Source organism: Heptranchias perlo, chromosome 16 (assembly GCF_035084215.1).
Source record: "Heptranchias perlo isolate sHepPer1 chromosome 16, sHepPer1.hap1, whole genome shotgun sequence".
NCBI lineage: Eukaryota > Metazoa > Chordata > Chondrichthyes > Hexanchiformes > Hexanchidae > Heptranchias > Heptranchias perlo.
In genome coordinates this window covers 28350301-28362717 of record NC_090340.1, presented here as the reverse complement: position 1 = coordinate 28362717, position 12417 = coordinate 28350301, and positions in this window count along the sequence as shown.

Here is a 12417-nt window from a genome sequence, read left to right as displayed (position 1 = left end):
CTAGATTTGAACTCAGAACAATGTTTTAACACAGTGCATGACCTATTTTCCCATGCCTTATGCTTGATTTTGCTTTCAAAGCCTAAATCTAAAATTATGAGGGAGCTTCACATGGTAGATGCTAAGAAATTGTTTCCCCTGGCTAGAGAGTCTAGAACTAGGGGGCATAATCGCAGGATATGGCGTTGGCCATTCAAGACTGAGATGAGGAGGAATTTCTTCACGCAGAGGGCTGTGAATCTTTGGAATTCTTTACCCCAGATGCTGAGTCATTGAATATATTCGAGGCTGAGATGGATAGATTTTTGGACTCTAGCGGAATCAAGGGATATGGGGATCAGGCGGGAAAGTGGAGTTGAGGTTGAAGATCAGCCATGAAATGATTGAATGGCAGAGCAGGCTCGAGGGGCCATTTGGCCTACTCCTGCTTCTATTTCTTATGTTCTTAAATCTGAGTGAACTTGCATTCTAAGGGAGTAATTTTCCTACTTGCTGCTATGGTCCCTTAAAATAAATGGATGGAGAATTGTGAATGGTATTCATGCGACTTAACAATTTTTTGCCCCGTTTTTCACTGAGAATGGGGTGATAGTGAGACCAAAATTACTGTGTAGTAATTATCACCCATTCCTGTGGATGTCCAGCCTGCCAAGCTTTTGGAGCGAACTGGGACATAGACGCTCAGCATGACCGCCTGAAACAAGCTGGAGACTCACCACTCTATGCAAATCATGTACACCAATTCAATTTATTGTTCCAACGGATTGTGTGCGCTGCAAAACCCCACTCAGTGGAACCCAACGTAGAATTGCTTAAAAAAATTCACTGCCTTGTTGGTGTTAAGAGCAGGATGAGTTTTTTTTCCTCTGCAACTGGCTGTTCTATATTAACCTTGAAGAGCTTAATGCTAGCAGTGGGCATCGGAAATGGGAAAAGCATTCCATTCTCCAGCACTGGTGTCTCTCATTGTGATGAGCACAAACATGGCTTCTTGTCTCCATAAACCTTCTCAAGTAAACAAATCAAAAAGACTCCATGGCCCCGATATTAGAATGCAGGTAGGATGGCAGTGGGGTGGAGGGGGGGTGGGGGTTGATGATTGGGTGTGTGGGTAACCCATTGAATAAAAATTGTCCATTTCGCATGCGATTGCAATTCAATTGGTGCCAGTTAACGTGGCTTCCGGGCTTGCCATCTGAAAACTGTGCAGTGGGCAGACTGCGCACCCGCATCACAGGCTGTCAGCTGGAGGAGCTCTATTTAAAGGGTCATTGCTCCAAAGGCTTTTGCTGGAGCAAAGACCCAGAAACCACAATGGAGCAGCACAGGGGCAAGACTGCTCCAAGGTTCAGTGACGCCTCACTTCAGGTGTTACTGGACAGGGTGAGGAGGAGGAGAAGGGATCTGTTTTACCCGGCGGATGGGAGGAAATGGCCTGCCTCTGGCACCAAGAAGGCCTGGCTCAAGGTGGCAGAGGAAGTCACCAGCAGCAGCAACATCTCCCGCACCTGGATCCAGTGCAGGAAACGCTTCAGTGACCTAACTGGGTCAGACAAAGTGAGTAAACTTATTGATTCCTTGTTGCACATCACCGTCCCCCACACCCCACCCCCAACTCATTCTACACTGCCAAGACTACTCTATCATACCACTACCCACACCCACTTAAGGCTCATTCTCAACTTACCTGCACTTCCTCACCTCCCCATTAGTCACCCCACCACTACCACTCAACCCAATCCTCATCCAATGTGATGGCTCTGTCTTATACTCACCCTTTGATGCATCTCCTTCACGGTCAGCCTTACCCACAGCAATGCATTCATCGGTTGGCCACTTCACCATCACTCACTCACGTCTGTTCTTTCTCCCCTTCTAGGAGAAGAGCGTGCAAAATGCACGCGAGAGGGCGAGGACTGGAGGAGGGCCTGCACAAACACTGGTCCTCACAGACGCGGAGCCGGAGGTGCTGGAGCTGAGCCGCACCCTCGAGTGCCCGTTTGTCGGGGACGACGAGACTGGCACCCTACAAACAGCTGGTGACACAACTTTAACATTCATCACACACAATATGAATTGATGTTAACAATGATTGGCATGTTGAACACCTCAGTATGCTCATCACAACATGACACATCTGTGATAATGCTTAATATTGTCTTCTGTTCTCTTACAGGACCATCAGCGACTGCAGTGACAGCAAAGGGCGATTCCTCAGAGGAGCTCCCGGCCTCTGCAGGTGCACCATCACATCTTAGTAAGCCATCCACCAGCGCAGATACTCACACCTCGTTGGGTCCTAGTCCTCAGTTAGTTGGATTGGCACTTTGTGAGTCACCACACACAAGTGAGCACGGGCTGACACTGGTGGCAGAGGCAGCTGTGGAGAGTCCGCATAGGTGGGAGCACTCCTCTTCAGGCTCTGCTCAGCTGGACTCAGATGTTGAACCCCGGGGGCCATCCTTTAAAAGGAGAATGATCGAGGGACAGCAGCACATTTGCGAGGTACTGGAACAGATGCCATGCGCACTCTCCACAAAAGCACAGAGGATGGAGGAGTCCAACTCCTGCATGAGTGGAATGGTGGCACAGGTACGGGAGGGAATCTCTGAGATAATGTTGCAGGGACGTGAACAACTCTCTGAGATAGTGTCACAGGTAAGTGCGGGAATGTCTGCGATGGAGAGAAGGTTAGTCTCCGTTGAGCTTCAAGCACGGCTCACAAATGAGTTCATTTAGGCCCTGACAACAGCCGTTTGGACTCAGGGTGAGCAACATTCTGCTGCCTTAAACAGGCAGACAGAAACATTGCAACTGGGCTTCCAAGGCACCATACACGTCCTCCAAACTGTTCTCCAACAGGGTGGTAGGAGTGATGTGGATCTAGTCCAGGAGAGGGATGATGGCGAAAGGGGACATGGAAGTGGGAACGCCACTCAAAGCGCTCCCATGTCTCACCCGTTGCCCCCCTCTCAACCAGTACCCGCAATGCTGCCTCCTCTCCAGGTGGCCGAGTCTGCCCCTGCACAAGTGCAAGTGGAGCAGTCTTTGGAGGGGCCCTCACAGGCTGCAAAACCCAGAGGGCGTAGGCCCAAAGCATCTAAGCAGTCAGGGCATGAACATGAGCAACCTGCCATTACTTCTACTGCAGCCACAGAGGATGCACCGCGTAGAATTAGTCGGAAGAGAAAGGCGAAGGTTTTGTGAGCACAAAGGGTTTGCACAAGGGTGTTTGACAGACCATCATGTTTTTCATTTATATTTAGTTTTTGTTAAAGTGACATTAAATTTTATGATTGTCACCACTACTGCCACGTCTTGCCCATTCTTGACTGGCTTTTGTGTTAGAGCCCTTTCCTGAGGGCAGCACTTGATGCCACCCATTGGGTCACTTTACAGTGGGTGTATGTGTAGTTGCAGGACTGTTTTGTGCAGGGAGAGGTGGGCGGCCTGCTATGTGCGTTGCTCTTTCCAGGTGGTGTGACGACTGAACTTTTCACACTTTCTGATGCTAGGAGAACCGTTCAATATCAGTGACTCCCTGGCCTCATGAGCAGCCAGGTGAGCCGCTGCTCTGCCCATGGGTTCCTCCTCCTCCATGTGGGTGGAAGATGTAGATACGGCCTCCTCAAGCGGGACCCCTGTCTATTGTTGCCCTCTGTGCTCTTGTGCAGGTGCCTGTGGCGCAGCACTGTGTTGTGGAGCTGCAAATGGCGGAGGTGGATGCCATGGCTGAAGAGGAAACGTTGCTCGTCCTCGGCTGTAGTGATGAATACAGCCATGGTGCCCCTCATGCTGATGGTGAGAGTTTGAGGGGATCTGAAAAGTTGTTAAATGTATGTGAACAGAAGAATTGTGAGTGGAAAGTAAGAATTTTCAGTGAAAACACAAAGATCTTGCAGCCAAAAGTTTGTGTGAAAGAACTGAGTGCCCTGCAGCAAGAACTCACCTTTTCTCCCCATCTGTCAAACAAGCATTTGAATGTCCAACTGGCTGCTGGCTGAAACACGTCTGGCAGAACATGGAGTGTTTCCCACAGCATGGGAAACACTCTGAGGATGTTTTAAAATCAGACCCCTGCCTTAATATGGACAAAACTAAGTACTTTAGTATCTAAATAAGTGTCTTAACTATCGTCCCACCGGCTTTAATTGCCAGTGGGATTTCCGCATTCAGGAAATGCGCCCGCACCCAGACGCGTTATTTGGGAACCCGGAAGTCTGCGGGTTGGAGCCGGGTTCTGAACATGCTTGGGATTTCCCCGATTTTCAGAGCCCCTCCCCCTCCCCCAACGCACCTGCAATTTAATTTTAAAATCGACCCCCATGACCTCCACGGTAAGTGCTACTCCTCACTCAGCCGGTATCAGTCATGTACACTGCAAAGATTTTCCACTTTTGAGTGGAGTCTGCCTGCCTGAGCCAAACCATTCAGTAGCCTAGCTAAAAAAATGACAATCCTCATTGGGCCTATTGGGTTGCAGCCAATTCCAAATCCATGCTGACAGCACTGTGAAATGAGCTGCTTCAAATTCTGTGACAGAATAAAATAACTAATGTTCCTGAATAATTTTCAGCAATAACGCAGTAATTATGTAGCTTTAAATACAATCTCTAATGTCAGCACATTTATCAACTCATCTTACGAGATTTGCAGCCTACGCGTGGTCATGAAAATAATCTTTAAATATAAGGTGCTAAATGTTTTCTCTGACCATTTCATCAAGTAGGAAGATGACAGAACAGGAAAACTGAATGGAATAAATTTGAATGGTGCAGTAAAAGATCCCATAAGCAGGGATGTAACAAAGAAAAACCTATAGCAAACGAATTCTTGTAGAGTGAACCCAAGCTGTATGTGAAAGATGTTCACCAGCCTCTGAAACGCTGGGGTAGAAATCGCCCGGAGTGGCGAACCAACACTGCTCGCCGCTCCCATAGATTTATACTAACCCAATAACTTATCACGGTCTTTTTGTCGGCCACTTCCTTGAATAGGAAGCGGAGAAGAGCCCAGCCTCAGTTCAGGTGAAACTAGGACCCTAGGAGAAGCGAGAGGACCGACCTCTCCCCTCAACCAATCAGATCGCAGCATTTTTGACTGCTGCTTTCACTGTCTCTGTTGGCTTAGCATATGGAAACCAGGAAGTGAAAGTACATTTTAAATCAATGTAAAAACAGTTTATAGACAGCAAAGAGAGGGTAAGAAATAATTGAATTAAAGAGACAGAAGGGAAAAGTAAAAAAGTTTTATAATTTTTAATTTTTTTTTTAATGACTAAAACTATTAAAATAAGGAGTAATGAGACTTCACATATTTAAAAATTAATTTTTAGTTGTTTGGCAGTTATTAAGACTGTTAAAACTTAGTTTAGACTTGTATTTTTAAGCGTACCTGTTTGGTAGCATAATTACTTACTTTCCAGCTGGGCAGATAAGCAAGTTGGCGGTTTTTCAATGATTTCTCTGATTGCACCGTGCGATGGCCCTTTAATTCGAAGCGGTCATATCACTGGCGAACCACTAGGAGCAAGTTCTGGATTTCCGTGTTTCACTGAGCGTGTGCAAACGCCGGAACTTGCTCCTTCAATTCGCCACTAACAACGGAGAGCGCTGCTGAACTCTGCACTATTTCGGGAGCGATTTCTGCCCCACTCAGTTAATTCAGGACAGGAAGTAAAGACCTGTCAAACGCACACGTGATTTGCACCTAAATGAATGATTATATTGTTGATCAAAAGCATTTAATTGAAAGATTTTAGGCACATAAATTGGTATAGCCTAGTCACTGTCGGATTCACATAAATTATGTGGAGTTAGTTAAAACCAGCTGTTTAGCTCTCCAAGGCATATAATCAAATAATAAATAATTACATAGTGTCAGCTTGGCTCAGTGGTAGTACTCTTGCCTGAGTTAGAAGGTTGTGGGTCAAGTCCCACTTCAGGACTTGAGTACATAATCTAGGCTGATACTTCAATGCAGTAGTGAGGGAGTGCTACATTATTTGAGCTGCCATCTCTCAGATGAGGTGTTAACCTGAAGCCCTGCCTGTCTGTTCAAGTGGATGTAAAATCCCATGGCACTTTTTCCAAAGAAGAGCAGAGAGTTCTCCCGCTGTTCTAACCTACCCTTGTCCCTCACCAAAACAGATTAACTGGTCTTTCATCTCACTGCTCTTTGCGAAACCTTGCTGTGTGCAAGTTATCTGCTGCATTTGCCTACATAGAAACAATGACACAACTTGAAAAAGTAACTGATTGGCTGTGAAGCGCTTTGAGATGTCCCGAGGATGTGAAAGGCGCTACAGAAATACAAGTTATTTCTTATATGGAAATGATATCATAAGCCAAGAAGATAGAACTCAACCAGCTGAAGCCATTCAAGCTCTAAAATCTCCAAGTACTTAAAGTTATTGGCATTTTTCATTTTTTAATATATAAATGCATCAATTTTTTTTTTCTTAAATGTATTGAAAGACACCACTCACTTAAAAGTACTGTAGTTTTCAAGGTCATTTTGACGTAAGATATTGACCAAATGACATAATTTAGCATGAGCTAGTGAAAAATATATAATGGGCACAATCAAGAGTGCTTCTTTGGTTACATCCAATTCATAGTTATATTTTAAAAAGTGCATGTCCAAGGAATAGATTTTTCTTCCTTGAATCTGTCTTGCAGTTGGTAGAATATTTAGGATTTATACTTTAATATTGTACTTCCGGGTTTCCACTCCTAATTTCAAATCTGTACACGTGTTACATGTTCTATGAGCTCCCAATCTTACCACAATGTTAGATTGTAGACATTATTATAATAGTGACAGAAATATTACATATAATCTTCATCTTAAAATATAAATCATTTATATATTATATTTGAAAATAGTATATGTTGTCAACACTGAAGGATATTCTGTACTCAAAGGTACCGATAGAAAACCATTTACAAAGGTAAAGTAAGAGTGTTTGGCATTCAATGTTATTTATGATATTAAGAAAGCACTGAAACAGGAAAAGGTTGACGTGGTAATAACATTAGTCTGAAGTGTAGTCCATGTGGACCACTATTAAATAAAGTGACAATCAATAGCTCTTTTATTAGTGAGTACAATCAATGTACAGTTGACAGACTGAGCCAATTAAGGTTATCAAATGTCTGAGGACAAGCAGGAAACATTCTTTCCATGTTTTGTTTTCTTTCTTTATGTGCAAAACAAGTTCCACTTTTTATCACTTACTTCCCACAACACCATCTGAAAGGATCACAGTAGGAAAGATGCCATGACAGAAAGCAGACTTGCACTATCTCCTCTGTCCGTAACCCTGGGTCAGAAAAAGAATGAACACTGACAGAATAGAGGGGCCCTGTCTCTTCCAACATCATTACAATTTCCCACACCACAACTGATTCCCATATCACTTCAATCCAATTTGTAGATTGGGGGGTGGGGGGGGGGGGGGGGGAGGGGGAATGGAATGCACGTCACCTGTTTTGCAGTTAAACTTGAGCAGTAGATCAAGTTTAAATTAGATGTATATTAATGAAAACAAGTTTTAATAGGCAATATAGCATATGTTTTGTCATATGTTGGATTTAATTTGCCTAATTGTGTCTATATAATATTAGTCTTTGCATTGTGCCATAATGCCAGCTGTCTCTGAAAAGGCATGATTAGAAGGAGCAAGATAAGTATGGTCGGCAATATTTGCAAGTTTTTAAAACCGCTCTTTTTTGTTTAATCCATGCCAAAATGGTGCACCTTGTGGTTAGCATATTACTCTGAATCTAAATTTTAAATTCAAAGGGCAAGCGCCAAATCTGAAGAGACTTCAGTCTTTGTTCGGTGTTGTTCATTGTTTTCCAATGCTTTCAAATGTGTGTGGAAAAAAAAAATGCAGTAGGTAGGATGGGACCCCCTAATGGTTAATATAACATTACCACAGTCACCAGTTAAAGTTCAAGAACTGGTGTTTTTCAAATACTGGTGAGAAAATGTATCTTATCTAGTTTTACAATGATTTTTTAGTGACTAATACACAAGACAATTTTATCAATGGACGGTTACATCCTGAAATTGAAGAGACCTTAACGTATTCCGCTAGGTGCAAATAAATTCAATCTCAACGTATCCAGTCGAACTGAAGGTTAAGCGAATAAATGCAGGTGCTACTAGATTGTTTGATCCCTTCAGGTTGTGTAGAATAACAGAAGTCCATTTAACCGTGGGGATTAGACTGCTAGCTGTGTTCATGTGTAATCCCAAAAGAAAATAGAATTTCAGTTACAAAGCATTACCAACAAAATTATTGGAAATCTTACAGCATACATATACAAAATCCAACTAAAAGTAGTTAATAGCGGACTTGTGGTTAAAGTCCTCACCCCTTTTGTTTTCATGCTGTCAAGTAAGAAAATAGGTAATAGCAAACAGTGTCAATACAAAGACAGTGATACAAGTCATGCAATTTAACTACTGTCACTACTAGAAACGGTTATGGCTATTTCAAATAATGCATAAAAACCTATAAGGAGCAAGCAGGATGATTTCAAAACAGCATAATGGTGTGCCCTGACCAACAACAAAACAGCGGAAGAGAAATGACAAAAAAAAATGCCCCTTTAGGAACAGTTGGAATTTTGGTGCAGCTCAACACGAGTATTAGAGACATTTTTTTCTATTGAGCAGAATTGCACACGTGGTTGAGACACCTCCTCATGGTGCACTTATGAAAATCTTGTTTGTTCAGGAGCAATTCTGAGATAATGAAACTTGATAAAGCATAAGCCTCTTCCAAACGCCTTGTTATTAATTTTCTTGCCACCATGCAGCTGGGCATTTCAGAAAATATTAAATTAATTTTGTAAATAAAAAAATTACAAAGTAGTTTTTCCAAGAAGTAAACCACTTAAGGTCCTCAGGTCTTTTGCAGCTCAGCAGAATATATCAAGGCTGCCATTATACTATCACTTTTGCACTGATGCGAGGCAGTCTCAGATGTGCGTCGGAACAAAAGAAGCAATGGGACTCCTGAGGGTATAGTAGTCAAGAGGTGTGAAACTAGCTTTAGTAGGTAGTCTTACACCACTTGGACTTTGCACTGGGTGTACTATTACTCCAGGTAATATGCTGGGGGTGACATCGAGCCTGGTCTCTCCCAACATTAAAAAATCAACCAGCTGGGGAGCAGCACACACATCGAACCACCCATGGGCAGAGGTCCTTGGTCACTAAGTTCACTGCGATGTGTGTCAAGGTTCAGCTGGTCTGTTATTCAGGTTTGGTAAATGCACAGAGCACTGTACAGATACTTGTACCGTAGTATAACAGTGATCCAAGATAAAAACAAAACTTTATCTTGTTAGAAGTATCACAAATGTAACAAAATATGATAAGCTGACCTCAACAATTGTGATTGTTGAGGTCAGCTTATCTTTATTAAACATGTTTCAAATGCGAATAAAAATACGATAATTTTTCTATTGTTTTCAGGCTGAGGAAATGTTTCTGGTGTCCAATGAATCCATTTGTAACATTAGAAATGAATGTTAATAAGCAACCCATAGGCTTTTGAGGCCTAGCGGCTTTTAAAAGGTTGGCTTAAGTCTTGCCAATAATTGACCATTCACCTGTCCTCCCAACCAGGAGAATAATTTTTGATACAAGTAGCTCAATAAGTAAATGGTTCAAAGCAGACTGGAAAGTGCAATCACAAATTATTTTCCAGTTACACCTGTCAATCTAGTGCAGAAATACAATAGCAATAAAACAGGAAAGCTTATGCTTTATATGCAATCCTATTAAAAGTAGAACACAGGATGACTTTAAAATATCTAATAAAAATGCTGCTAGACTTTATATTGATTTTAATATCAAAGGTCAGTAGTTATGTTCCCATGCCAGTATATATGTATTGTGCACGGAAAGCAAAAGACTTGAATTCAGAACAAAGAAAATTAAAATTGCTGTGACAAAGTTTTACGACTGAAATATTGATTGAACTGTGTGTACAGATTATCCAGGTTCACTATTACACTTGCTTCTATTCAAAAATAGCTACTTCATGGGCCTGTCCTAGCTGACCTTGATTTTTGGCATATTTGGATGTCCACATTTCACCAATAGCGCTTGGGTAAGACCTGGGGAGGGGGGTGGAGGACAACACACCTGCTGCTCCCAGCTCCACATCAAACTTTGAAAAAAAAATGGTACTTACAGTTGGCAACTGCTACCTAGCTGTAGGAACCACTAAAGATTCCTGGCTCTGCTCCAAAGATGCCTGAAAAATCACACCACCTAATATGGGGTCCGATGTCTTTCTGGTGTCTTCAGAACATGGGGCATTTCCCCCGGAAACTGATGATATTTGCACCCTTTTTCCACCCAGAAAACAGGAGCACCGGGGACCAATTTCTCCCCCTATATTTCAGATTTGCAAATTAATTTAAGTAAAAAAAGTTAAATGATGGAGTAAGGGACCCATTCTCCATGTCTCCCATCTCCCCTTGCTCATTGCAGGAATCGTGACATGGTAGTTCATTCTCCTTGTCAGGCATTTTTAAATGGTGGCAGTCTAAATATATATATAAAGTTTTATGTAACAGTAATCCAGTTGGTTAGGTGAAAAAGGAGATGCTAATCCATGGTATTTAGTACAAGATAGGAGGCTAGAAACAGGCGTACAAAACCTATTAGAGGAAAACCATAAATAAAACATTTGGAGGGAGGTTTTGAATGGTATGAAGCCATTTCAGATCCTAGCTCAAATCAGTTCTGAAGAAGGTTCACACTCAAAGTGTTAACCTACCTTTCTCTTTCATATAATGGGTCAACCTATTGTGCAGTTTCAGCATTTTCTATTTTTATTTCCAAATGAACCTGGACCTTCTGGATGGATTCAACCAACTGGCTGCAATCAAGGAGGTTACAGGAATGAATCTGACACAGAATACACTGCTTCTTGGGAACAATAGATCGCGTGTGTAACTATGTTAAAACTACACAGCAGGAAAGGGTTCATTCCCACAAGCTTCCAAAGAGAAGTGTGGGCATCATTGTCTGCTATAGCTTGAAAGAGAAGCACAAATTATATCATACTTGGATCAACTTTTCCCTGTGGAACTCAAAGCTATAGGAGGCAGAGAACATAGACATTTTAGAAGTGTGCATTAAAAGAAAACAAGTATGACAGACCTTGGGTATACCATGTTGATATGGAGCTGTGCACTCAGTTACAGCACACATGCAAATGATCTTGCAGACTATGATAGTATGCAGAAACTGATTTCCAATGTCATTATTTACACCAATATATTTGAAATATGGGATGTTATATAGACTGGTTTCACTTGAATGGATAACTGACAGCAAATCTCTATACAAACTAGTTGGGGGACAAACAGAAAATGTTGGCTCAATGGTCAGCTGACTCACTGAAGTTATCACCACTAGGCATCCCATTTCATCCAGGTCATGGATAATGCCCACAATATTGCCCAAGAGGTCAAAAAGCCAAACAGATGGCATCGTCAAATCTCCTCCAAGATTTTTATAATTAAACTATCACAATTTTCTAGCAGACACAATGCACGTTCCTGAGTTCTGATTCCTTCACCTGCAGTTCCACAACAAACATCTTTCAATTGATGCCAATAGTAGGAGATAATAAGCAGAAAGCATAAAATATTTCACCTACGTGACAAAAAAAGTTAAAATCATTTTCTTGTGTACACTTTGCATTGCTGCACCTTAATATTTGTAGGGGTTCTCAACATTATAATGGTTCCCTATGTACTGTAGTTGTCCATCATAGAATATTGATTGACAGATTTCACAACTTTTTAAAAACACAGAAATTGGTATTACATTGTCCCTCAGTGCCTGGGATGGAGTAAGTCCTTAATTTGCATCAATGGGTTGGCAGCTTATTGTCCTCCAATGTGCACAGTATTCCTGTGAATATTTTACAAACCTTCAAGGGTTTGCTGAGATCCAACATCAGAAGAGCATCTTTAACAACGGAAAGGTATGATCAATTGCTATTTAACCAATTCCTTGTGCTCAATTACATCTGTAGCTGGTAGGCTAAGAGTTAAGCTACTGAGCCAACACTGAATTCTTTCATTCTCTCCTGAATGTTTGAAACAGATGAGTGCGTCCTGGGAAAGCCAGGGTATTCACTAACACATATGTGATTACAATTAGGCATTGCACAACACATGGAAATTCAAAGAAGGAAAATGCTTCCTGTTTAGATATGCAAGAGAACTGTGGTAAGGCCCATTTTGTTGACAGTAATTTTTACTTAGTACACTTGGTAATGGTTATATTAAAAAAAAGAGTTCCCTGTGCAATTATTCAGCTCCAGTAAATTGTGTGTAATGACAATGTCCTTGAGTAGAGCATCTGTAACCTCCT